The sequence below is a fragment of the Halyomorpha halys genome, unplaced genomic scaffold, assembly GCF_000696795.3.
Source record: "Halyomorpha halys isolate HHAL.00 unplaced genomic scaffold, Hhal_1.1 Scaffold806.1, whole genome shotgun sequence".
Classification (NCBI taxonomy): domain Eukaryota; kingdom Metazoa; phylum Arthropoda; class Insecta; order Hemiptera; family Pentatomidae; genus Halyomorpha; species Halyomorpha halys.
Window position 1 is genome coordinate 400,261 of NW_027113188.1, and position 26,698 is coordinate 426,958.

The following is a 26,698-nucleotide window of genomic DNA, read 5'->3' on the forward strand; positions in this document are numbered from 1 at the left end:
ATTTTTAATAAATGTAATACTTGGTATATACTGAAAAGGTATGCACTTTTCTTCACTTTAGTTGGTAAAAACCAGTGCTCGAGTGTGCTGATGATTTGGTATTATTGAATGGGTACAATCAAACAATTAAACTTAATAAGATAAAATCTAGTAAGGATCTAGGTCCCGAAGTAAATACGGATAAAACAAAACATATGATTTGCAGTAGAAACGAGAGCGATTTCAGTGATATAGATATAAGAGTAAATACATTTAAACAGGTTTAACTATTTAGGTTATATGGTAACTAGAAGAAAGGAAATTGCTGAGGAAATAAAAGCAAGTTTAAAGGTGGGATGTGATTGTAATTTTACAATATTCAAAATTGCTTATTTTTTTTTTATCTCCCTTCTTTGGCATTTCTGGCATACTAGTTGTGGTAGCAGTGAGGTAGTGTGCTGGGATCGTGCTACTCCCAAATGTTAACAATTGTATATTTACATTCTTATTAAACAAATGGATAGACAGATTCAATAAAGATATAAAAGAGATACATGTAAAATACTGGAAAGCAATAGCCCAAGATAAGCAGGTGTGTTTTTTTTGTCGGGTTTTTTCGGCGTTTTTAGGTGTGGGTTGTTTATTCGGCCAAGGATTTACAATTTCTGTTGAGCCAACCGAAAAATCTATATATATAGATTATTATAAAAGAAATTGCTTAGTTCGTGCCTTCTGTCAAAAAATTTAAAAGTTAGAATTTATATAACTATTATCCTTACCGTTCTTCACGGGAGCAAAGTACAGCCTCTTACACAGAGGAAAGAAAAGCGCCTTAAGGATTTAGAAGATATAATGTAACGTGAATTTGTCGGACCCAAAAGGATGAATTAACAAAAAAAATCTGAAGGCTATACAACATCCGGTTAATTTAATTCAAATCATCCATCAGGACCTCAATGTCCCCTATGTTGCCGATTTGGCCAGAACCAATCCTTCAATAATAAACTTCCCAACCGCCCAAACCAACTCGTTTCTAGCCTGGCTCCTCCTTCACTACCTAATAATTCTCCTAGGCGTCTGAAAAGAAGATGGCCTCGAGATCTTCTCTTTTAGAAATGTTTTTGGATTATCGGCATCGAACCTTCGGGCTCACTAAGCTTTCATCATTATTACATCTCTCATTTTTCAGATTTAAAAGAAAAGAAAAGAAAAATTGTTATAACATATCATACTTGATATAACATATTTATGATACTTCCAAATATATACCTGTGCAAAAAACTAATTTGAGCAGAAGAGAATTGAATCTCCTTCCGGGACTGAAGTTGGTGGGAGGGATGAAACCATAATTTCCCATCAAAAGTTGTTGCCTAACTCATCAGAAAAATTTTATTCCTTGTACAAAAAAACAAAACAAATATTTTATTACTGATTAGAGAAAAAAATAATCTACATAAAAAAAAGTTTGGATTTGGGAAAACAACCAAATGATTTACGAATCTCTATTCACCCACACACAAAAAATATCATATTATTGTAACATCTACTGTTATAACATTATTACATGACAATATGAATATATTATATATATAAAATATTAAATCATACTTTTATTAATTTTTTCCTCCATTTTATAAGACGTTATTTTTTAAATATTTATCGATCATCTATTTTTAATAAATATTATTAAATTAAGACTATCAATACAAATTACAATAATAATTGTTTATAAATATTCTGATTTATCAATAAATTATAAAGATTTTATTCACTTCTGGAAGGAGAGACATTCTCAACTGGACACCGCACACTAAGTACAATGAATAATTATCAAAAAATCACTTCCTGTAATATTAAAGAAAAAATTGAGAAGTATAATTTAAATTATTGTTATTAATCACTCAATTGTCAATTTTTTATTATATTATGAATAAAATCAACAGAAAGTTCAAGAAATATAGAACGAAGTTTTTAAAGAAAATACTTAATATAATAAAATGATTAGAACTGAAACTTAGTAAAAAAAAGTTAATATAGCATTTACTCAATCTCAAGATAATCTGAAAGGTAGTAACTCTTAGTGGCAATTACTGAGAAGAAAATTAAACAAGAAAATAAATCAGAATGGAAGGACAACAGCTAAACTCCTTCCATTCTGATTTATTTTCTTGTTTAATTTTCTTCTCAGTAATTGCCACTAAGAGTTACTACCTTTCAGATTATCTTGAGATTGAGTAAATGCTATATTAACTTTTTTTTACTAAGTTTCAGTTCTAATCATTTTATTATATTAAGTATTTTCTTTAAAAACTTCGTTCTATATTTCTTGAACTTTCTGTTGATTTTATTCATAATATAATAAAAAATTGACAATTGAGTGATTAATAACAATAATTTAAATTATACTTCTCAATTTTTTCTTTAATATTACAGGAAGTGATTTTTTGATAATTATTCATTGTACTTAGTGTGCGGTGTCCAGTTGAGAATGTCTCTCCTTCCAGAAGTGAATAAAATCTTTATAATTTATTGATAAATCAGAATATTTATAAACAATTATTATTGTAATTTGTATTGATAGTCTTAATTTAATAATATTTATTAAAAATAGATGATCGATAAATATTTAAAAAATAACGTCTTATAAAATGGAGGAAAAAATTAATAAAAGTATGATTTAATATTTTATATATATAATATATTCATATTGTCATGTAATAATGTTATAACAGTAGATGTTACAATAATATGATATTTTTTGTGTGTGGGTGAATAGAGATTCGTAAATCATTTGGTTGTTTTCCCAAATCCAAACTTTTTTTTATGTAGATTATTTTTTTCTCTAATCAGTAATAAAATATTTGTTTTGTTTTTTTGTACAAGGAATAAAATTTTTCTACAAGATGATTTAGTCATTTAAATTTTTAAGTAGGGAGCCCGGTAGAACTAGAAAATAGTTTTTTGTTACCCTGTAGCCGTGAGTCAACCCCTTGGGTTCACGAGCTCTTCTGAGATCCACCTAGCCTCTTAAATTGGGTATCCTTAATTGGGTAAATATCTGGTGGTTGAGGGTGATTTTGACCAAATCAGCTCCTTGCACAACCGTTTATCTAGTAACAGTACTTCAGATTTTATTTAATATTTAATTTAACATTTAGTTATGTACAGTTTTAAAAAAGAAAAAACATATTTTTTCACCATGGAGTATAAATATGAGAACTAAACATCTCTAAACCTACCATAAATCTAGCTGTTTAATATTGACTGAACTTCAAGAACCTAAAAAAAAAAAAAATTAACAATAATATTATTTAAAATATATTCTCTATTCCGGAAAAAAATTTCTTCAGCCAACAATTGTTTTCAAAATTTATATAAGAAATGATTGAGATATAGACAATTATGTATTTCAAACATTTTATAATACGAAAAATTGATATCGAATAATATCCAGTTTCAAATTCAATACTTCATTAGCAAAGAAAAAGAATTGTGAATTATAAATAGAAATGGATTTCAAAATTACAAATAGTTAGTAAATAATATCTACACCATTGAAAGCAGCAAACCATGAATATATTGTTTTGACTTTAACATTAATTTTTCGTGACAGAGTAATAGATGAAACTCAAATTATTTCGAGTTGACTAAACTTACAAATTGAAAACTAGTTAAGAGTCAAAGTAATGAAATTTAAAAGGTTTGAACGTTACATGAAATATTTTCGAAGCAGTTAAAACAGCGGTCAAGTTGTTATACTGTTAGTGTTAGACCAATGTCAAGCTGTAGAGAACTTAGTCCTAACTTCATTCTGCAGCCGTGTTTACTTTGACAGTACAAGCTTAATAAAAGAGATCTCTTTATCGATATTGTATGTACTTACAAGTACCGTTCTTATAGAAAATGAGAAATTTTGAAAGTGTCTTGCTGTTTGGCCAAATAATTTTTTAAAGACATTTCTTTCGTGACAAAAATTTTACTAACATAAAAGAAAAAAAAATCAAAATAAATCAAGAATCTCCTTTTCCACTCCCTTCCACCAAAACACATACACAATATCATAATATTGTAACTGTAACAAAGCTACAAAAAAGTATATGTATATGACAATCACACGTTTGTAAGCGTAGTTTAAATGTAATTTAATTAGGATATATAATATACTAAACAAATCTTCAGGTTAAAGAGCAGTTTTTATTTTAATTAAGTAGACAATTTTTATTTTTATATCCGCACGGAGTCTAATTTCTAAAGGATACTTTGATTTAGGTAATAATTTAATTAAGAGATTGAAACTGAAATTATAATTAAGACAAGAAAAGGAAATGGAAGTAAATGAAATAAAAATAATGAACAATATATGTATATATTTGTCAATAGCATTAACTATGCTTATTTCTTAAGTTAATAGTTTAGAAAAATTAAATGAAATATATAAAATTTTATAACAAACGCAAGTATAAAGAACTATTTTATTTTAATGATACATGCGAATGAGAACTATTCTTCAAATTAAAAATAATTTCATGGTCGATAGTAAAATTCATAATATTTCTGCTGGATGAGAAAAAATAATGTCTATCCGACCTTATGTTGGGGATGAATAGTCTTGGAGATGTAGTTGAGATAATGGCAGTAGGTGAATAATGGCAAAATCTAAACTTGTATATGAAGTTCTCTCGAACAGTAAACCTGGGTAGGCGATGGTAAGGGAGTGTGTGATGTGTAGCACGACAAGAGCTAGTGGTCGCTAAGAGAGCTCAAAGCTGACTGTATAAACATATGACCATGCAGCCAGTATTTTGATATAATACGCGATTAATGCCGTAGTTCCAATGTGAATGTCCCTATATACGACATAATATTTTACAAAACAAACTATAAGATATAAAATTAAAGCAATATATTGCTTTCATTTTAATCTATTGTGTAATATATATCTTTTTTAAATATGTATTTATTGCTATTTACAACTGTACATTATAATACATTTAGTTAAGTCTGATCTAAGTTAAATTAGAGTTTTACAGGCGTGTAGAGAAACTACCCACTTTAAATTGTATATTTTAAAAGTAAAAATTTCAATCTTTCAGTACAAACAAAACCATTAAAAAAAGTAATAATAGCCCGATAAAATTTAATTCGTCAATTCTATAATATTTTAGAAATTAAAATCCTATTTATATTTTTATCCGGTCCTAATGAACCCCTGCTTTATATCGATTTCCCTAATTGGCACTAATTGTGCCAAGCAACTGATACTATGTTTGTCCCTGATTACTTTATCATATTACTCTTTGTAAATTTATATTTATTATTTATTTTTTATTTGTTTGTGTGTATAAGGAAATGATGTATATTCGTATAATTTAACGATTTTTGAACAATAACATCTATCTCATTGTTTTTATTTATTGATGTTTTATGTGGACTATATTCAATTAAAATATTTAATATTTCAAAATGTTTATTGACAATTTTGAAATCATTACATATTAATTTTACTTAGTTCCTCCGAACAATGGTAGTTTAAGTTAGTTGACTTGAAATAACGACCCTTGAAGAAGGGTTTTTGATGCAGTACTTTGTAGGAAAGTACTGTTACTAGCCAACGGTTGTGCAAGGAGGCGATTTGGTCAGAATCACGCCTGACCACCAGATTTTTATCCAATTAAGGATACCTAATTTATGAGGATGAGTAAACCCCAGAAGGGTTCCAGAACCAACGAGGTGGGCTCACGATTACAATGTAACAAAAAACAATTTTCTAGCCGGCCGGATTCGAACCCGGGCCCGTGGAGTTAGTAGCATCGCGCCTTACCACGGTGCCACGGCACTCTCTATTTAATGATTTAAATGACCAACTCATTTTCTAAAATTGTATTCTTTATTTAAAAACAAAAACAAATATTTTATTACCAATTAGAGAAAAAAATAATTACATAAAAAATGTTTGGATTAGGGAAAACAACCAACTGAATTAGGAATCCCTATTCACCCACACACCAAAAATATCATATTATTGTAACATCTACTATTATATTATGACATCGATCTATATTATAACATTGAGCATTATTACATGACAATATGGATATATAAAATATTAAATCATACTTTTATTTACTTATCTATCTATAAATATATTAAACATCATATATGAATTGAATTAATTGAGTTTAGTATTATTAAATCATACTTTTATTTATTTTATAGGACCTAATTGTTTTAATTTTTAACCATCGTCCGTTTTTACTAAAAATTATTAAATTAAGACTCTCAATACAATTTATAATTACTCATTAATAATAATTGTTTATAAATAATCTGATTTAACAATAAATTAGAATGATTTTATTCACTTCTGGAAGAAGAGACATTCTCAACTTAACACCTGCATTGCATACTACACTATGCATACTACACAAGTACGATGAATAATTATCAAAAAATTACTTCCTATAATATTAGAGAAAAAATTAAGAAGTATGATTTTTATATATGAAATTTATTTCCAATAAATACCAGTATCAACTTATAGACTCAAACTTCAAAATTAGAGAAGGTTAATTAAAAACAAATACTTTTCCATATTAAAGTATGATTTTAAATTATACATTTGCATGACAAATACATAAATTTGGAATTGAATATTGTATCGTATATGTATTAAATTCATTTATTCAAAGATTGGTAAATAGATATAAATATGGTGCTAGTTTAAGATAGCTACTATTCCAATCTACGTTAGTAAAAAAAGTGACTATAAGACTGTTTCTGATAATATACTTGAGTAATAAGATAAAATGACAACTAATTAAAAAAATGTATTGTTAGTTATCTCTCAAATGTCAAAAATCAACGGAAGGTTCAAGAAATATATATCATATATATTTTTTTGGCAGGTATCGAGATGTTATTTATTCATATTCATGCTCCATGATGAAAAATATTTTTAAAGATATTGATAATTGAGTGTTAAATTAAAAATTATATAAAATCTGTACCGCTACAATCCATGAAGGGTCAGGGGTGCAGTACTTTCTAAGGAAGTACTGTTACTAGACCAACGGTTGTGCAAGGAGGTGATTTGATCTGAATTATCCTCAATCACCAGATTTTTACTCAATCAAGGGCACCCACTTTATGAGGCTGGATGGGTTCTGGGGGCTTCCGTACCCGCAGGTCTGACTCAACCACTTTAGGTGACAAATAATAAATTATCTGCCACTGCCAGATTCGTACATGCGTCCTTGGAGATAGTAGTTCATTGCCTTACCAATTAGCTACCCACTCCCAACTAATTGTTAAAGGCTATAATATACAGAATGCAAATTGAAATAATTTAAATATTATGACAAAATTTAATGAGATAGAAACATTACATAACAATTGTTAGTGATGTAACAATTTTTATTCTATTATTTTGTATTTTAGTGTTTAATAATTATTTAGAAAAATCTTTTCTCTTTTTTTCACTGTAGGTTGTGAATACACAACAACAAGAACAAGAAAATGTTGAAACGTCTTTCGCCAAAATATAGTTGTTTATTATTGGCTGAACCTCAAGACTCTCAAAAATATATATTACTAAAAGTGAAGAAAATAAAATCTCACTTAATCCTTTCTACTTTTTTTTGTTGTAAATTTAGACAATTCTCCGTTAAGTCTTTTAGTATGTATACCCTGTGTTCAGTGTGGGATTACGCCCATTGGAAGGCGCCGAATGGGAAGGTATAGCTTTATCTTGTGTAATATAATATATTAAGGAGATAAATACTGGACTAAGCCTAGAGATAAGACAGGAACGGACCCAGCTGGCACCGCTGCGGGCAGGGGTTCCTGATTGATGAGGAGAAGCATTGCTGCCCGATAAGCTGAGCCTGAAAAGGTGAAAAATCTGGGTCGAGAGAAAAGGGGGAGTTTCGAGGGGCCTTGAGCCCCCCCCATACATGGCCTTAAGCCCCCTTTCAGCTATCCACTAATTACACCTCGGGGTTCTCCTTCCCTGTCTCCTCTAATCATCGATCTCAATCTTCGCTTTACCTCGTCCGGGATTAAGTCTTTAACGTTGGTGTTTGGAATTATAATGGATGTTTCGCCGCAGATTTTGGTGCTGAATTTTGTATTGTTATTTATCTTCTTTCTTTTTTATACTCAAGTTGCACGAAATATTTTGATACGCATTTCACTATCTATTGCTTCTTTTATTGATGACAAGTATAATGAGGATCTAAATAAATAAGAAAGGAAACATAAATTTATAAAATAATTCAAAAAAGGGAGTAGTAATTTTAATATATTGTAGGAAAATAGTCCGGGTGGTGGTCAATAAAGGTATCATAATAGTAAAAGAAATTATTTATTGTTAACCAACGTTTTGCCACACTTTGTAGGGATCCACTAAGGCTAAATGAAAAAAACATTATAGAACTAAACATTAAAATAAAAAAAATTGTTATATTTACAAAGTATATAAAAAATAATAATAATAATATAAAGAAGTATATATTTAGGTGAAGTATATATTATGAATATAGTTAAGAGATATTAACTTTTATATCTTGTATAGGTATCTTTTACACTCACCTCTTTACCATATTTATAACTATTTCTAACGAGTATTCTCCTGCAATATATTAGTCTAGATCTGTATTTAGAACTTTATCACACCAGGGTCCTGTTTCATAATAAAGTACAAACTAATAATATATATATATTTTTTTTTAATAATTTATTTATTGATTTATATATACAACAAGTAAATTTGCTGTAGGTGAGATAGTAACATGAAAGAAACATGTGGAGAATCTACCCACTGATAGAACTCCAATAACATTTCTAGAGAAGAAGATCTCGAGGCCATCTTCTTTTCAGACGCCTAGGAAGATTATTAGGTAATGAAGGAGAAGCCAGGTTAGAAACACGTGGATTTGGGTGGTTGAGAAGTTTATTATGGAAGGAACGGTATCTGGTTCTGGCCAAATCGGCAACATATGGAATGTTGAGGTCCTTATGGATGACTTGATTTGTGACAAAGTAAGCATTAAGGATTTTACGAAGGATTTTGGACTGTAAGGATTGGATTCTGGAGGAATTTGATGGTTTAGTGGAGCCCCAAAGCTCAACTCCGTATGTCCAGATTATAATATTAGTCTTGTAGATTTATCTTAATTCAATTACACTGACTTGTACAATAGTAGCTTGTACTTTAGTATTTTTTTATTTCTGTAATACCACTAATAGTCATCCCTATTATGAAAAAAATAAGTATTAGTATTATTATCACACTAGTTTCAACACTTGTACCATGAACTAATACTATTAGCTTTCATTATGAAACAGGGCCCTGGTTGTATGTATTAGTAACTAGTTTCTAGTTCACCTAAATATATACTTTCTTATATTATTATATTTTATAAACATAACAATTTTTTTGAAATGTTTTGTCAATTCAATGTTTTTATCTAGTTTTGTTTTCGTTTAGCCCTGGCGGATCCCTGCAATGTGAGGCGGAACGTTACCTAACAATAAATATTTTTCTTCTACTATTTTGATACCTTTATTGACCTCTGGGTGCTTAATCTTCCTTTAAGGTTTTTTTTGTTAATTGTTGGGCATGACTATGCAAATAAAGATGCAAAACGTCGCGTAGATGTAGTTGTATTATCGATTGAACTTCAAAATCCACAAAAATATAATAGTTTTATATATTATTTTTCATGTTTTGTTGTTATAATAATTTGTTGTAATTCAGTGCTTACGTTATTCATTTTGATACCTTTATTGACCGCCTCCCGGACTGACTATCTTCGTACAATCTACTTCATACGGTCAACTGCCTACTTCAAATAATTTTAATATAATTTGTAGGTTTCAGTTCAATAAAAGTCAAGCAATATTAAAAAAAACATAAATTTTGCTTCTTCCCTACCAAAAGAATCGAAAACTTTTGACATAGTACATATGGAAGTAAAAATATTTAAAATAATATTAAAGTAAGATGATATTAGGAAATATATTAAAAAAAAAAAAAAATAGGTAGACATTAAATCATAAACTACGTAAGCTATATTATAGGGAAAAACGATAAATACAATAAAAAAAGAAAATATGCAAAATAGAATGGAGATAAAAAGGTGTAAATTTACATAATAATAAGAGTAAGTAGAGCAGAATACATACAAAAACACAGATAAAGGATGTAAACACAAAATATTAAATAATAAAATATATATAGTTATGTGATAAAAAAAAACATTAAATATTAATTAATAAATGCTAGTTTAAGGGGAAAATATGTGATGAATATAAAAAGTAAAACAAGTAATACATATGGTTGGAACAAAATACTAAATATATTGTTACAATTATATATTTAATATATTATAATATATATTGGTGTTATATTAATAAATATATTTATATTTAAATATTTTGATATTTTGTAATATATACGGAAAATGAGCCTCAAAAAATCTTGAAAATGTTTCTTAGTTTAAAAATATAGATGTCTGTCTTAGTGATATTTACCAAAGTAGGGAAACAAAAATTTCGATTTCTCATTCTTTAGAGAAAAAAAAAAAATCTGTTTTGGGATAACTGCATCTCGTGTGTTATTATATGTGGAAAACTCTTCTAAACATTATGGGAAATAACGAAAAAAAAATTGTGCATTTTATTTCGCGCGGCTCCGATGATATTGAGCGTGGGACGAAACATCAACAAACAATGCAGGGTTCTTGTTAGCTACCGAGTTCGAAAATGTAAATTTATTCTGAATTGTACCTTTTTGTTTGATCCTTTTTTTTTTTTTTTTTTGCTTCGTTTCATGAACCTTGTAATATCCACAGGCGTTCATAACCCACGCATATAAATAAATAAATATATTGTAGTAACATTATTAGGAAGTAATAAGCAAGCAAGTTTTTTAATTTACCATTTTGAATTTTGTTTTCTTATGAATTGATGTATAAAATAATGAAGTAAATTAGAAATTGTTACTAGGTCTTAACCACGTACATTCATAGTCGCATAGACTAAACCTTAATAAATTTAACTAATTCTTTCAATACTATTCGAAGTACATCTCCCTCTATAGTATCGATCTGAGAAAGAATCGATTTAGAAACAGATCGAACCGGTTGAGGAGATGTGGAGCAAGTTATAACGAGGTGCTGCTCAGTTGGGCTGCCACTTAAACTTGACCCAAGTGAAGGCTCCAACCTCCCCCCCCCACTCCGAATCCCTGTTTACTGTCGAGGGGTTTCAGAGCAGAGTTCGTTGGATCATCTGAGTTAAAGCTGTGTTATTCATCGGAATAGTATACCTTTCGGAGTTTATTTATTGAGAAAGAAAATAAGAAAATTAACTAGTTTTCAATCCCTTTCGGTGGATAAGGAACCGAAACATAAAGTTTTATGTGTTAATATTACTCAGACTCCGGAAGATTGTAGAGTTTTTCTCTCAATCGTGTCAATGGTATTAAAAGCCAGTGGAGGATGTGTAAAAGCCTAGCACCGTAAGACATAATAATGTTACCTTATTTGATAAAAGAAAAAGTGAGTTAGTTGAAGAAAATTTCATGACCAAATGTTTTTCGGACTTCCTTTAGACATATATGGGCCCTGTTTCATAATAAAGTACAAATCAATACAATTAATCGTGTAGTCTGAATTTGGTACAATTTCACTGACTTTTATACTTCAGCCAGATAATTTTTTACTTTCAATTTTAATTTCAAATGTAATATCACTGATAGTCTTCCCTATCATGAAACAAAATGTATTAGTGCTTGTGCTTTATAGTTTGTGTACTTATGCTTATGTACTAATACTATTAGCTCTTATTATGAAACAGGCCCCTGGAGTACGTGTGATACCCGTGAAAATTTTTAAATCCTTCCTTTTTATGTCTTTATTTTATGCATATTTTTTCAACTGCGCTTCGGTACTCTTCCATTATCAAAATCAACAATTTTAAATTTTATGTAGAGATTATAATATCATTCTTGTTCCTTAGACTTTCTTTCACTTTTTCGAATGAATTTCACTGAAAGTGGAAGAAAGGCCCCGTAACGTTGATAAAAAAACTATTTTTGAATTATACACCATAATAGGAAACATTTTTACACAAAAATATCTGATACGAAAATAAAACCTCCTAATATGAAAACACTTTAGAAATAATTAAAATTAATTATGAATACGAGAATCGTAAAAGGTTTTTTTTATTGATATAGGGTTGTGAATTTTTTTCTCACTGACGTAATAGTGGAATAATGTTACTTATTTTGAAATGTTTAACGCACTTCTTCTTTTTTTTGGAATGATTTCTTTAGTTTATGCCGATAATGTTAGTAGACTGTTTTGGAAAATTATAAAGAAAAGACGAAACGACATTGAAAAAAGAAAAATATTTCTATTTTCAATTAATTATAAAGGGTTATAGAATTGCTAAAAGTTGAATGTTTAAATTGAAAATGGTAACTAATTTTTAATAAGTTATTGTGTAGGTCATGGGGAGGAATGCGGTCAGTAATGATATACAAATAAGTAAAACTTATTTATTTGTGCCAACGTTTCGAACTGAATTTAAGGCCTTCATCAGAGTTGAAAACAAAAAAACGATATAACAACCTAAATTCAAATAAAAAGAAAACGATAACAAACAAACTTGGAAAATATATAACTCTAAATAAGGTAGATTGTAGATGGTACAATATAATATTATAGAGATAAGAATTAAGCAAATAAAATGATAAAAAGATAATTAATTTTGATAATCATAGCCTATTTTATTTATGATGAGGTGCCGTTAAGTTAGTTAGACCTTGTAAGATAGAAAGATATTTTCTTCCCTTAATCGGAGAACTGCTTCTTTCTATACCCACTCACTGTGAAAAAAACAAACATTTGCACCCAAATGATCAAAGAGAAGCCTACGAACTGGCCTGTAGTACTCTGTACACCACTTATCCTTGTCAAGCACATCCACTACCTGTGAATAAATCTAGACCCAAGACTGACTTGAAGTTCTTTTACAAGACTGAAAATACTGGAAAATGAGCGTCAATTCTGACTGTTCTATTACAACACCAAATACACAAACGATTCAAGCTACGGTTACATAAAAAAAAGACTGATTTACATGGATAAAAGATAGAGACATCACTAAACCTTCGTATTCCTCCCGTATCCAATCTTTTTTTTTTTAATTTATTGATATTTACAACTGTACATAAATACATCAAGTAAATTTGAGGAAATCATAATGTTATGGTACAAGCATGTAGAGAAACTTCCCAATGGTAGCACTCTAAAAACATTTTTACAATATAAGGTCTCGAACCCATCTTCTTTTCAGACGCCTCGGAGGATTGTCCGGAATAAAACAGGAAACAAGATTAGAAACTAATGGATTTGAGTGGTTATGGAGTTTGTCATGGAAAAATTGATATCTGTTACAAATGGAACATTAAGGACTTTGTGGATGATTTTATGTGTGACAAAGTAGGGAGCATTTAGGATTTTATAACCAATCCTTACAATCCAAAATCCTTTGTAAAATTGTCAATGTTTCTTACTTCGTCACAAAATAAAATCATTCATATTTCCAATGAATAGGTTTCTAATGTAGCTCATCTAGTCCGAACCTAGGTATTTTAGATTATACTCCAAGGTGGCTGAAAAGAAGATGGCCTTGAAACCTGGTGTAGAAATGTTATTGGAATACTTTCAATGGGTAGTTCCTCCACAATTTATTCATGTTATTATTGCTAGCTTATCACATTCTCATGTTATATTTTTGGATTAAATAATGCTGTAAATGTTCAGAAATAATTAAATAAAATAATTTACTTCAGACTTACGTCAGAAGGATGGACCACTGGGTTCTGTTTCCCCCATGCCAGCTTATTTTATGCTATGCCGGAATAGTACCGCTCATTCACTGATTGTAAACTAGACTGGTGCAAATAAAAATTCGAAAAAAAAATCAGAAATAAAGAAGAAAAATCCAGGGGCTACTAGATAGTGTTATAAATATTTGGCAATTTGGTAGTAAAGGAAACATTTGATTTGCTCTCCTGTAGATTTGTGATCCATTCCATAAGATTTTGAACGTGTATAGCTATTCAACAGCTGCTAGAGTTCCACAGTTGATCATTTGTGTGGGAGTGAATACAACAGTCTTAGCCTATTGTTTAGAGTTCGGGGCTCTTGTTCGAGATGTGGGCCCAGGTCATTTGTCCTTGTGTCAAAGGTGAGGTCTCTGTAATGAACAGTTCCAGGCCTCTTCATGGAAACATTTGCAACTTGCGGTAATTATATTAGGATCGCTCAGTATTACGAAGTTTGACTGGAAAAACAGTATTATTTGATTTTAGTGATTTATTGCTGAAATATACAATAAAAATAATAAATATATTATTTTTGTTTAAATTTCAATTTAAGTTAATAAAAAAAAATTAAGAACAAAACCGATCTCGAAGAATAATTAAAAAGAAAAAACAAACAAGTATAACAAAGTTTTTATAACAAGACAAAATACTTGTGTTTTTATAACATAAAATACTAGTGTTTGCAGCATTATAGTTTAAAACTTCGGAATGATATATATAATCTTAAATTTGATTATAATAGATCTATGTTATATTTTGTCATGCTATATCGACGGACGTGAAGTTTAAATTTATTATTAATATGGTACTACGGTCCTGGAAGAATCTGGGCCTCCTCCACAACAGCCAACCAATCTACAAGGTCTCTTGCTTTCTCCTTCCATCTGCCAACTTTCAAGAGCTTCAAATTCTTCTTCACATCCTCCAGCCATCTGATCCGGGGACGTCCTCTTTTCCTTGTTCCATCTGGTTTGTCATAAACCATCTTTTTTGGGTATCCTTTCATCGAGCATCATCTCAACTTGTCCTAACTATCTTATTCTTGCTCTTTTAACTAAAGCCACGATGCTGGATTCCCCGAACATATCAGTCCCTCATTCCTTCTTCTTCTCCAAATTCCATTTTCCGAGACTCCTCCCCATATCCTTCTCAATACTTTTCTCTCCTAGGAGTTGAGCATTTAGTCTCCTTTCTTGTCAAGGGCCATGTTTATCCCCCATAAATCACTATTGGCCTTACGATGGTTTTGTAAATGACCACTCTCCTTCTTTTAGAGACTGAGCTCTAAACTTCAGTATTTTCTGCAGTGAGAAATAACTTCTATTCCCTGCTGCTATCCTGGCCTCTGATTTGCTCCTTCTGTGTTATCATCTGTGACCAGGCTTCTCAGGTACTTAAACTAGTTTACAGAACTGAAACTGTGGTCTCTGAACGTCACTTTGCTATTCTCTCTCTTTTTCTTTCTTGAGCTTTTCATGTACAACGTTTTGTCTTCATTCACCTTAAGGCCAAATTCATATGCTGTTCCTGGAATTCCTGGAATGTTCCTTTTAATGCGTTCTTTAAAATAAGTATTTAATTTCTTCTGATTTAGAGAAATCTGTGGAATTGTTTCTTGACTAATACATTGATTTTTTTTTTACTAAAGAATTTTTTAAATTTATTTTTGGAGGTATAAGTGATAATATTTATTTTATTTTCACTGTAAAATTTTCACATTCAATATAAATTACAATGAAGATAAAAAAATAAGTATTGAGATTAAATAAGTGGAAATACTTTATGAGGGAGTTAAAAAAATAAAATAAAATAAAGGTTTATTGTTGTTTATTTCATAACGAAACATGATTTGTAAGTTATTTGATTCAAGAATTAATTGACAGCTAATGGCTGCATAAGTTCTACATAAAATACATAATACATACTTCTTGTTTGGTATAAATTTTCTTTTATACTTCTCGTTATATACAGTAAAAACAACAGTATGATACGTTTTCTCAAAATATAAAAATTTATATTCGTAAATTTGTATTTATATTTTATGCATTTTACTTTTTATAAATAGGTAAAAAGTGCTGATTGGAAATGGAATTATTTTTTGCATCTGGAATATTGGGTTTCTGAATTTGAAGAGGTTTAAATGCAATTAATTTGTATTTTGTTTAAACGCCTATCTTCTAACCCCTAGAAGGTTCAAATTATTTTATATAAATGTTTGGTGTTATCCTTTTTTCTCCTTTCTAAATATTTCTTTATTTTAATATTATTTAAACTACTTTGGAGTTCTCTTCTGTTTTCCGGGTACTTCTACCAATTAAAAAAAATGCAACAATTAGAGAGAGAGAAATGCTTCATTTAGCCATCCTGTCCAATTACATTAGGTTGGTACTCTACACAGCATACCAATCAATCCAGGATCGGACATATGCACAATACATATATTCACATGATATAATAAATTTCTTATTTTGTCCCTTCCTTTTTCCTTAACAATCAATACTCGTCTACAAATATAAATATTACAAATACCAAACACAAATATTTTATATATATATATATATAAAATATCCTGGCTCCCTGTGTTTGAAATCGATAAATTTTACTTCATAAATTTTTTTAAACTATAAAATATCTAAAAAATTTTGAGATACAAATAGCTATCTGCTTGGTATCTCCAACACATTGAAACAAAATTGAGTTTCGTCCTAATTCTTGCTATGCTTGTATTTATCAGTTCTCGTTTTTGTTCATCTATTTTTTACTTTTACAATCCTTTTTTTCGTACACTTTTTGTTATATCTTTTTTCATTTTATTAGGTTATTTATTATGTCTGTATGATAGATCCTCCATATTACCGCATTGTTCTTAACATCTTCGACCCTATTAATATTTTTGTGATATAGATTGCTTCTTTAATTATCCTGCTTTTTTATATTTTTCTCTATATCTAAAATTTTTGAGTTTTCAAAATTGAATTTATGTTTTCTTATTATGCTAGGATGGGCCAAAACACATAAATATGATAAATTTGTAACTTTTTGGCCGGGACTATGACAAAAATGTCCGTTAAGTGGTGGCTCTATTATGGAATGGGTGTCCTTTAAATAGAAGTTTGAACGTACTTCAATTACGGCGCTGTAGCCTGCAATACCCGCGGCACAGTCAAATATTGTGTAATGGTATCGTATTCAGCCTGCTGGGTGATACCCATGTGTTCTTTTATCTTGAGTTCGGTCACATAAATTTAGAACTCCAATTTTTTTTTTTAATGTGAAAAGAAGATGACCTCGAGACCTCCTAATGTAAAAATGATTTTAGGGTGCTGTGAATGGGTTGTTTGTCTTCATGCCTGTTTCATACCATTATAATCTTACTTCAAATTTACTTGATGTATTATTATGTACAGTTGTAAATGTCAAAGAAGAAAAAAAAAGAAAGAATTTAATGAAGAGGAAGTATAATAACGTAAATTAGGATTTTATTATTTCAAATATCTTCTTATTTTGTAAGAACAAAATACTAATAACAAAAAGGCCCGAATAAGACGTAATTTTAAAATAACGAGTGGTAAAATGATAAGTTAAATAATGGCAGTACTTCTTTTTTTCATTTTTATGACGAGGGTTTTACTTCTTTAATTTTACCGAATCTCTTTTATTATCTTGGAACCTTTCTTGAAGACTCCGTACAGATCCTGATGCGGGACGTAATGATTGGCTTAATAGGATTTTTATAATAGCAGTTCTTCTTCTCCCTAAAATAGGAACTTTGCAATATTCCCTCTGAATTGAAATAGAAACTACCTTTTTTAATCAAAATAATTTATTGTCTATAATAACGGGCGGAATTGTCTTTATTCAGATTTTTCTTTGTGTTGAGAAAATTCATTTCAGTATTTCATTGCTCTACCAATGATGTATTATTAATAATTAAGGTTCACAAAGTGGAAGAGTCGTAAATATTTTATATAATTGTGTACTATTTTAAAAATTTCAGATTATCTGTATAAGTTTCAGGGTCACCGGCTGTAACCCTCGGTGGTATACTGTAATCCACCACCACCAAATTTCAATAATTCAAACACCAAAACAATAATTAAAAAATTAAATTCTAATAGCTAGTTTACTTTTTTTTTTTTCTTTTTCTCGGAACTGTCTTTCAAGACCACGCGAATATCATTAATTTTTCTCTTCTTCTCTCCCAATATCTTCTCATCATTTCTGCGTGCCTTTGCTTCCTCTCTTCCGAACACTGCAGTACCCTTCCGTTTTTCTTTATTTCTGTACTGTTCTCTATCCAGGCAGTTCTTTTCTGTTATTTTCAATTTCTTTATTACCTCTCTCATTGGCTTCGCATAATCTCATATTCACGGATTCTGTTAAACAGTTTCTTGTTTAGTGTGCTTTGGTGCATTCTCATCATGTGTCCGTAGAATCTCAATCTTCTTATTTTTATTTCGGTTTTCAGGTCATTTATCTCCCGGTAGATTAACTAGTTTACCTTATTATGCAAAAAAAAAATTATAATTTATAATATATATGATGTAACAACCAATCTCCTAATTATACCACTTTTAAATTACAATAATATCTATTGTTGGCAACCTTATCAGATTCCTCCGGTTAAAAAAAGTTGTTATGAACAAAATTAAAAATTATTAATAATCTCCATTCTAGAGATCATATATTGCCTTTTTAGATATTTATTGGACCAATATTATAAATGAGACTACAAATATTTTTTCTATAATAATTTCATAGTAAAACTGAGTCGATACCTCAGATATTTTATTTTTGTTTATTTACTGGCGCAGGGAAACCTCTCACTTTAAGGGATACCTCTATTTTTAGGACAATTTTAAATGTATGGAACTGCTCTATAAGAAAACAATATTCCACAAATATAAACAATGGCGCCGCGAAATATTCAATTATTAAAAAAAATTACAGCTATTTGTGCAAAGCTTGAGTTTTTGGCGGTCACTGTAATAAAAAGTAAATATCGCTCTGAAATTAATGTTAACCCAGAAATGAAGGTCGCCATATCCAATTTTATTCCGAGATTTATGAAGTTGTGTTGTAAACATCAAGACGATTAATAAGTTTAATATTGTTAATCATCAATGGACGTTCAATAAATTGTTTGTGAATTTAAAATTAGCGTTTTATCTATTTTTCAACTAACCTAACCACATGGTGGTTGTCCAGCCTCAATGTTGATATTACCAAAACAGTTAAAATTAGGTATTTTATATTATCCTAAGGCACAATGAGTATCCGTTCTTAATTTTTCACTGTTAAATGGGTAATCGCTTTTAAAAAAGAGTTTCCAATTTTTTAAGAACAAAAATCTTATGTATTAAGGGCGTCGCGGAAAAAGGGTCCGATTATTTTGGGAGCCGCATACTGAAAAAGATTGGGAACCTCTGTTCTAGAGAAAACTTTACATATATATAAAACCATTTTATCATATTATATTATATAAGGAATGCATTGCTATCGTGGAAAATTTCTTATTCGAGTTTCTTTTTTTCTCTCTTGGCAGGCTAAATAATCTTTTATTAGACGAAGGGCAACGAACAAAATATGACACGATATTGTAATATTGTAATATTATAATTGGATTGTTTTCCAAAGGCTTTTTCTATGTTTACCAGTTTACCAATTAAATATCTTTATATTTATAAAATGTTGTTACTATTAATTATGTAACATAATAAGGGGTGGTATTGTGTAATATGATAGTAAATAAACTTCACAAAGGAACCAAGTATTTATTTACAATGATGTTATTAAAATGATTCAGATAATTGGTTTGCCATAAAATATTGAATTACATCATGAATTGTTGCGTAATATATCTTAATAGCACCTGCTTTGGATGATTCATGTCGTGGATGTGTCTTTGCTGTGAGTGCTGTCGTAGCCATCGGTGTCGTCTAAGCCGTGGAGTTCCATTTCTGAAGGGCCCTTCTTAGGACTTGTCCTAGTCCATGCTCTTCTCCAGCCCATCTTCTTATTTCTGTGTCTTCGTCTTCAAAGTCTGTATTATCTTTATCTCTTCCCCCCACTTGATTCAAAAAGGGGCATCACCTATCTGTTCCTCATTGAAATAGTCTAACAGGGCTTAAAAAAAAAAATTATCTTCTAAGGTACATTTTGTTTTGTTCATGATAAATAAATTGTTAGACAAAATGGGTAAATACAAAATAATAAACAATATGAAGAACATATAAAGGAGAAAAAGGGAAAATAAAGGTTGTAGTATGAATCGTAGCCTCTTGTCTGCCGATTGCATTCATAGGCTTTGTTATCTTTTATTAAAATGTTGAGTGATGTGAGCACCACCCTAGATTTTTCACAGTCGTAATTCGTTTCGTTACTATACGTTTATCTCTATATTTCTTCTATACAAGTGAGGGAAGGTAAAAGGTGAAAACTTTTTGTAAACTGTGCAAATATTTTTCAATGAACCTCTTCTTTTAAGTTTGCTTACCCTCCGGAATGGAATTCCCATTCAGGAAAATAAGCCCCGGAATTTAAGTAAAGACTTAGTTGGCGGAAGGTTTTGTGAAGGCAATAAAGTGAAAAGATTGGAATGGTATGGCCCGGGAAGATAAGTTGAAATACGAAGCAACAGGTCGAAGGCAGTGGACCACGGAGAGATGGATGACTCAGGTAAAGAAAATTCTGGGTCAATAGAAAATGAACTAGGGTGGGCACACTATCCCGTCGGCAATCGAGCGTAATAGATTTCTATTTCTGGGTCTAGAATCATTCCTTTAATGCGCATTGAAGGATTTGCTAGAGGTCAATATTGTTTATTTCTATACACAGTAAAGCTTATTTTACCGTACACCTCTGTATAACGGAACTTATCTTATCGGACAATTTGTTTCAAGTTGTCAAATCAACAGCCAAAAAGTTACTATCTGAATACATTTCAACTCCTTCGCTCCGGACCTGACACCAGTTTTATTCCCCATCAGGACTTTAAAATTTTCTATAACTGACACAATTAATATATATATATATATATATGACTTCACAAGGTCACAGTTCCAGAATATACTGGTGTTGACGGCGATATTTAGATATTGTGTTGCATTCTGTGTCTGTAAAAACAAATTTAACGCCTCATGAAGCTTCGCGTTTCAATACATATACAACCCAAAATAAATTATCCAAAAATCAAACACAAAAATTCTTCATTGACCCGTCTATGGTTTTCTCCGTAACTACGCCGACAGTTTTCTGTTAATTTGCCAGCATAGTCATAGTTTATCCCAGGATGATTCCCAAAATTTGACTTACTGTGCACAAATTTTCAAATAATGAGATGTAAAAAAAAAATGACCGTTTTTAAACTTAATAATTGTTTTATTATTTCTTTGATATAAAATCAAATTAATACTCAAAGTGTGTGTAGTGTCCATTGTTATAGTATATTCCATTGTTATGTTACCTTCATTTGCTAACTGCTTGCCAATTGCTCGATCTCATACCATTCTTTGGGATAGCCCTTAAATGCAATTTTTACTTATCAACTTAAGCAAAATTATCAAATTTTTATTCTATAAAATGAACTAACTATTGACTGACCATTTCTCTTTCATTTGCAAAATTATTTCGAAACGTCATCGTACCAATCCATACTCGGTTCCTATAAAAAAGATATTCTTTTAATTGAAGACGGTGTGAAAAAAGATGATACCACCTAAAAAAAAAGACCGTGGCATGAAGGAGAGCTTTAATAGTACGAGGATAAGGATTAAGTCAAGTGACTTCCGTCCTCTTGAAGCATATTTAATTCCTTCCTCAATGTACACCGATCAATATTCCTATCGGAGCACTGTTACTTAGACGAAAATTCTCTTCGTCGGATAACTGATTTTGCAATCAAAGATTTTAATTAAAGTGTAAGAACATTATCTTGATAAAATTTTTATTTTATTATATGTAGATGATTGACCTTATATGGTATGGCAGACGGGAATTAATAAATAGTTAACTATTTCTAATTTCTACTTGATCGCTGTCCCTCCTTCAAATTATTATTTTAATAAAAGTGTTTTTATTTTATTTTTATTTTTAATAACATCCATAAATGAACCTCTCTTTTACCCGAAAACCGCATAAATCGAAGTTTAAGCTTGAGTTTACGGAATTCGGTTAAACGAGATTCCATTTTACATACATTCCGTATTTCATGAAATTAGATTTCTTTTTTTTGTTGTTTTTTTCTTTGATGTAATATATTTTGTGATTAGTGCGGCCGAGTTGGGTGACCTGCATGCAATAGGTTATCGTTGAGCGTAGTCAGTCCTGGGATGGATGACCGCCCGAAAAGAGTTACCAATTATACCGGAAAGCTAGGCACTGATAACTGATAACCTTACACTATTTTCTTTAATTAAGAAACGCCTTGTGGTATGTCCACAGATGTTCTGATTTAAGGGAAGACATATAGGTCCTCGTGCCTTGAGTGACCATGAAAAGCAAAAATCCGTGGATCTAAACTAATTCATCACTATTCTTGAACCCGTGTGAGTCGGTTGGATGAATAGTACTGAATTGGCCCCTAAGAGATTGGTTATGGAGCTATATGTTAATAGAAACTGCGGTTCCTAGCAATTATGCTGGGAGATCCATCTAGAACTCACATAGATTCTAAAAAATGGATATCCTTTCAGGGGGAAAACCTTTGGATTTAGCGTGATACTGACCAAATCACGCCTCTGCACAACCATTGGTCTAAAAATAATCCTTCCATACAATCTCCTGAATCCTTGAAACTTCATAGCTTGTAGTGGTATAAGTTTTTTTTTTTAATTACTCATTAATTTGTAAACAATATATCGTGTCACTACATTATTAGGAAAAAATATTCCTTAGCAAGTTTAAAAAAAAAAATTTATATCACTGTTCTTTTACTTTTCCGGCGTTCAGCTTTTTCGAACTAGTATCTAAATTACTAGTAAATTATTTATTATTTAGAGCAAATATATGTTATTGTATAGCTACCTTTGTTGTAACTTTTGAAGCTAAAGAAATGTTTGCTCTTTGCTCCCAGGGCTGATGGACGGTGGTGAGCAGGAAGTCGGAGCCTGGGACTCAGTTCTGCTAGATCCGCTCACTGAGGAGACGTTCATCGGCAACCTCCATCACAGGTTCAAGAGGGATCACATATACGTGAGTCCTTTTTTTTTTTGTATTCTATCACTGTAATATATTTATATATTAAATCTCTTATTATAGTCTACTACTTGAATATTACAACTGGCTTATTAAAATACAGCATATAAAATATTTTGACCATCTACACAGGAGGATGATACAGCAGTTGCGAAAAGGTTATAATTGTATTACCTAGATTGTCACGCAAAAAGGAAGGTCTAGAACTAGGTGACAAAATAATGTTAGAGAAGACTTCCAAAAGCTAGGAATTAATATTAACATGGCAGTGGAAAAAAACCCAATGGGAAAGATTTGTCGAGGAGGTCATAATAGTCAATATGGTATAATAGTCTCTTTCAATAGTTCCCGAGATTCAGTTCTTTTAAAAGCAACATTTAAAAAAAAAATGTATGGAAATATCAGTAGTTATTGAATTTATTATGAAAAATCTTTATCTCAGAAATCATCTCGACGTATCGATGTCTATTAGGACTTTAGAGATAGTCCGATGTGTTATTATTTAATTCTTGGCGTTTAACTTTGTTGAGTAGTATTTTTCATAATATTTGTTAAAGTAAATTGATTTCTAGTTGTTCAGAGAAAATTCGTATTCATATACAAATATAAAAAAAAACTACTACCCCTACGAAAATAATTGTTGTAATCTACTTTATAGTACATCTAACTATCTTTAATCTGATTGTTTGCAGACAACTGTACTTCCAATGTTTCCTGAAATATAGTTTTTCATAAATCAAAAATTTCTCCAAACAATTAGAAATCAACATTTTGTAAATTATCATGAAAAATACGACTCCTGTACTAAATAAAATAAATGTCTAACTACTTCATAGCATATTAAACTAGCTTTAATTTGAGTATGTGCATCTCACAGTTCCTGAGATAAAGATTTCATACAGTAAAATGACTACTGCTTTTTTTCAGAAAAACAAAAAAAAAAAACTATCTCAGGAACTATTGAACGTAAACAGCTATCAAGGAACAGGTCTTAATAAATTCTCTTTACTTTAAATGGTGTTTTATTAGGTTTTCAAGTGTTGTAAGTAGTTTAATTAATTTTTTTTAACATTTGGAAAAAACCGACATTTTTGTGTTCCCCCTAATAGTACAAGAGCCGGGAAGAAAAAAAGGCAGTTATCTCACCCCAATTTTTGATTACTTCAATAAAAACTATGTATAATTACTATTCAAAATTGATGAGTCTGCCAAGTATAGGTAGGTGATTAAAAAATGGCGGCTGTTTCAAAACCTTAAAAAAAAATTGATTTTTCATTCGGAGTTCTATATCTTAAAAAATACCAACAACACTAGAAAATCTAAGAGTACATTATTTAAAGAAGAGTAAATTTTCTGAAATATTAACCATAAAAGAGCTATTTACGTCCAATAGTTCTCGAGATATAGCTTTTTAAAAAGCAAAATTTCTTAATAATCTAATGAAAGATTAGTAGTTAATTTAGAAAAAGTTAATTTATTTTGAGAAATTTATATCTCAGGAACTATGTGACGTACAGATGTCTATTAGCACTCAAATTAAAGCTAGGTTAATGGACTATAAAGTAGCTTATGACCTTTACCTTCGTAGGAATAGTAGTTTTCATGATATTTGCTTAAATAGATTTATTTATAGTTGTTCGGACAATAAATTTGATTTCTGAAACCATTGGACGTACTGAATAGTTAATTATGTTTATCTTTGTAGGAGTAGTAGTTTTTATGATATTTGACAAAATAAACTCACAAAATGTTAATTTCTAATTGTTCGTTTAAAATGTTGGATTTTTTATAAAATATATCTCTAGATCCATAAGACACACATATGTTTGCCAACATTCAAAATAAAGAAAATTTAACTTTCTATAAAGTAGTTTATGACACTTATCTTCATCGTTGGGGTAGTAGTTTTTATGATATTGACATATGAATATAAATTTGGCAAATAATCAGAAATTGGGGTGAGATAACTGCCTTTTTTCTCCTTTTGGGCTCTTGTATTATAACTACCCGAATAATTCGCTGACTCGTCAATTTTGACAAGTAATTATACATAAGATTCATTAAAGTAATCAATTGGGGTGACATAACTGATTTTTGTTTCCACCGAGCTCTTGTACCATCAGGCACAGATGAAAAAGTTTGTTGTACCAATACAATTTTTTTTTAAAATCTAAAGTCGAGGTAAGGTATCTCATTTTTCATGCCTCTCTTAGCCGCGTACTTTGGAGCCGAGAACACGCGGTGACTGTACAGCTACCACCACCACGATAGATTCGTAGACTTACTGGCCAGCCGTTGTCAAAAAGGCACTACCGTAACAGAGAGCGATATTCATGGAAGTCGAAGAAAGAAGGCGGGATACTCCCGTGGCAGCTGAATATGTCTGTGTATGAGAACCCCCGAATCGCTATTCTTATACTATATAATTAATTACTAGCTATCTAACATACTAACCAATATATTGCAATGGCTTACATGAACTGATGGCTTTTCAATTTTGGCCCATTTTTTTAGAAACTTGCAGCTTGCAATAAAGGGCTCCCGGAGTAAAACAAGGAACTGACCTCTCATATTTCAAACACCTACTATTTAATTAGCCTTACTTTTATTACAGTAATTTAACGAATATTGGTTTTATCTCTATATATATTTATTCGAATCTGTCAAATCAGGTCTCGAATAACGGAAAATTGTCTAAATTAGAAAACTCTGCGCTCTATTTCTTTTTCTTGTAAACAAGTTTTCCATGCTATAATTTTTAAACAATGACTATTCTAATAGGATTTTTATCTTGTTGCTATAAAATGCTTAAATTGGTAATAGTTCCTTAAAGACCCTACTTAAGAAGAACTTTTAACATTCCCTTTAATTGGTATTGGTCGATATACGACGACCAATCTCAAGGATAGCTTACAATGTTAACAATAATTGTATGGCATCTTCCCTTCCTGTCCCTCTTAAATATTCCATGATTGGAGCCTTACAATCATTACCTAAATAAATAATGTGTTCATACTTCATTAAGTATAATAATAATATACTCATGTAAAAATAATAATAAACGAATATATATTATAAAATAATATAAAAAATAAATTATAAATAAAATAATAATAAATAACTTTCCGTCTGTTTAAAATTATTTCGATTTTTAGTTATAGCCTTACGATACTTTGAAAACATTTGCTCATAGCGTACGCAGAGCAGTCCTTAAAAAAATATACTTATAACGAGGCTCATTATAAAATTAGCTTAAACTAAGAAATGCTACGTTCGGAAAACCAGTAAAAGTCACAAATTACTGCATTTATAATAAGTTAACCATTTTCTTATAAAATAATATAAAAAAAGAAATTATAAATAAAATAACTTTCCGTCTGTTTAGAATTTTTTTCATTTTTTTGTTATAGTCTTAGTAACAAGAAAACATTGAATTTTTTGGGGTTCCCGTTTTTGTTGATTCTTTACTTTTTATCATTGAGTCTTTTGTTATTAAAATTTATTGAGATTGTTGATGACTGTTTCGTCTTGTTTAAGGTGTAAAACTATTTGGTGAACAACGTCTATGCATTGTTATAATTAACACGCTACCCACACACACGTGCGCGGAGGAAAGGGCTAGAC

At 30.2% G+C, this 26,698-nt stretch overlaps 1 long non-coding RNA gene across 1 annotated transcript in view; it reads left to right on the plus strand.

Moving 5' to 3' along the window:
- The window catches only part of LOC106686300 (uncharacterized), a 177,866-nt gene extending 154,801 nt beyond the window's left edge, over window positions 1-23,065 (plus strand). Inside the window, exon 3 of the long non-coding RNA XR_001343996.3 lies at window positions 22,953-23,065. This is a non-coding gene — a long non-coding RNA (uncharacterized lncRNA). The remainder of the gene's footprint in view (window positions 1-22,952) is intronic.
- Window positions 23,066-26,698: the final 3,633 nt, after the last annotated feature.